Source organism: Diaphorina citri, unplaced genomic scaffold, assembly GCF_000475195.1.
Source record: "Diaphorina citri unplaced genomic scaffold, Diaci psyllid genome assembly version 1.1 scaffold72, whole genome shotgun sequence".
Lineage (NCBI taxonomy): Eukaryota > Metazoa > Arthropoda > Insecta > Hemiptera > Psyllidae > Diaphorina > Diaphorina citri.
The window spans coordinates 244,177-247,294 of record NW_007377509.1 but is presented as its reverse complement, the minus strand read 5'-3'; positions in this window follow the sequence as shown (position 1 = coordinate 247,294).

Genomic DNA, 3,118 nt, shown 5'->3' with positions numbered 1-3,118 from the left:
AGAATAAATATACAAGAGCATGAAAAAAATAAAACAAAATGCAAATAAAAAGTAAATCGTATGCAGAATGTGCGATTCCACAAGCAGATATATTAGAAAAGAAGAAGAAAAATGGCAACAAAACATATAAATGTACATAACTTAAACGACATAAATATTAAACCCTTGAGAAAAATATCGGTTCATGTTTAATGCATACGGCTCATTATCTTTATTAAAATAACGAGACATAAGAAACTAACTTGTCGTTTGGATATTGTGTAACAAGGACTGCTATAGTAATGGCATCTATTTGATAGAGACTATCTCTAGTACTTTATACAACACACGACTGCATTCGATTCCCAATTAAAATGTGAAGAAGTTTATCTATACTTTGTAGAGTCCTTATGAGATATTTCATGTCGTTAGAGAGATTTATCAAAGTGTTCAAGTGGGATACAAATACAAGTAGATATCTTGGAATACTGATGGCGATGACTATGGATATGAGTGTCCCTCTTTTAAATAGTATAAAATTATGTATAAAGGCTGAAATGGGCACATGGGTAGGCTATGGGTTATGGGTAGATATAGGCTTTAGACGCCTATTTTTTTTCTAGCTTTCTTTGAAGTGACAAAGGTTCTCCTAAAGTTCTTCCATGAAAGCACTGATCTTTCCTTTCTGATATTGGAAATACCTTACCATGAAGTGTGCCTGGCAAATACTCCCAGACGGCAAATGTTCTGCTTCTGAGAGTACTTATTCACATCATTGAGAGCTTTCAGATGAAAATGGCCTATATGGCCAACATCTAAGGCCTCTATCCCTCTATGGCCAAACCTGAAGGCATCTATCCCTCTATGTGGGAACTATAAGGCCCCTCTGTACAAACTTTAAGGCCTCTATGGCTGTGGCCTATGGGCAGATGAACTCAATGGCCAAAAAATCTCGCACTCAACCTCTCATAAAATAGAATAGAATTTCAATAGTATTTTCAAAAACTATTCCTCCAAAAAATTCCTCCTAGACCCGGGTGTAATGTCGAGTTCAAGATATTTCTAATCTTGGAAGCCACATAAATTAGAATTACCACACATATATAATTCCAGAGATGATGTGTCTAATATATGAAACCAATATGGCAGCCATATTAGTTCCATATGGAAGAACACATGCTTTGGAAAGATAAATCCTTTATCCTGGGGGTTTTAAATTTGGAAGAAGTACACCAAGAGAAGTGAGCTCCCAAATTATATTTTCGAGGGAATTGGATTGAGATTTTTTGGAGTAAAGGGACTTTACAGTCCTATGCGAGCAGTATAAATAAGCACTATTATTATTACCTATGTTTCGAAACTGACCAATTTGGAGAGAGAGAGAGAGAGAGAGAGAGAGAGAGAGGCGAAGAGGACGATTTATTTGTTTCAATTTCAACAGATCAGTAATTCATTACCTACCTGCCAATACCTATATTGTAGGTATATGTATTTACAATTTACTCAGTAATTTTGCCATATTATTACCTCTATCAAACTACCTACCTATGCATGTATGGTTCCAATTTACTGCAATAATGTCGAATTATCTATCAGAGTTATTTGAAGTTCGTTAAATAAATATGTAGGTACCGTAAACCGGGGCGAATTGAGTCCCAGGGGGTAAAGTGATCTCAGCACGAGTAAAAAGTTTTAGGGACCTACTCGTGACTGCAATAATGTCGAATTATCTATCAGAGTTATTTGAAGTTCGTTAAATAAATATGTAGGTACCGTAAACCGGGGCGAATTGAGTCCTAGGGGGTAAAGTGATCTCAGCACGAGTAAAAAGTTTTAGGGACCTACTCGTATATTTCTGGAATGACTTGAGATTTATGTCTAGAATAGTCCATTGACTACCAACCTCAGTGGTGTAGTGGTTAGTGCGGTGATGGATTTCGGATCTAGGAGTTAGTGGTTCGAGTCCAAGTCAAGTCATAAAATTTTGGAGTGAGCGGGGCATGTCACTTGCGACAAGCATTATGAATTATGATAATAACTCAATTAAAATTCCCTTTAATAAACTAAATATTAAAAATAATTTTTGTTGATTCAATTGCAAATTATGTGTTCTCTCTATATCACGGTTTCATATAATTATTTTTTTAATTTCTAATTGTGTTTTTTTGACGAGGACATAGAAAAACGCTGTTTGGAAATATTTACCCTTACATTATTTCAACAAGTTGCTTTCTTTTGTTTTTTTGTTGACCCAGCACCAAAATGGGAAGTATTGTGTCCCTTATCGCCTATCAGATGAGAGGCATTATGGAGACCTTGTATACGTATTGGCGTAGCGTTTTTTTTTTTTTTTTTTTTTTTCAGAAATATAGTTCCCTAAACTTTGTACTAAATTTAGGATCACTTCACTCCGAGGGCTTAATTCACCCCGATCTATGGTAAGTACCTACATAGATAGATAGATAGGCAACACTGGTAAAATAGGTATGCATCTATATTACCTTGACTTGCATGTAAGTTGCTGAAATTCAATTTACGAAATTGGGATGTTCTGTAGGTACATCGAAATTTTACTGTCAGAATGATCCAAGTACCTAACTAATACTTACTTCAGTGGTCAAGATGCTCGCCTGGTAATCAGGAAGACGTGCGTTCAGTCCCAGCTCATGTAAGTTGCTGAAATTCAATTTACGAAATTGGGATGTTCTGTAGGTACATCGAAATTTTACTGTCAGAATGATCCAAGTACCTAATACTTACTTCAGTGGTCAAGATGCTCGCCTGGTAATCAGGAGGGCGTGCGTTCAGTCCCAGCCGAGGTATGAGATTTTATAAGGAACTAGGGAATCTCTTCTCTTCTCTTCTCTTCTCTTCTCTTCTCTTCTCTTCTCTTCTTTTCTCTTCTCTTCTCTTCTCTTCTTTTCTCTTCTCTTCTCTTCGCTTCTCTATTTCAGACCATGTTTCTCTTCTTTTCTCTTCTCTTCTCTTCTCTTCTTTTCTCTTCTCTTCTCTTCTCTTCTTTTCTCTTCTCTTCTCTTCTCTTCTTTTCTCTTCTCTTCTCTTCTCTTCTTTTCTCTTCTCTTCTCTTCTCTTCTTTTCTCTTCTCTTCTCTTCTCTTCTTTTCTCTTCTCTTCTCTTC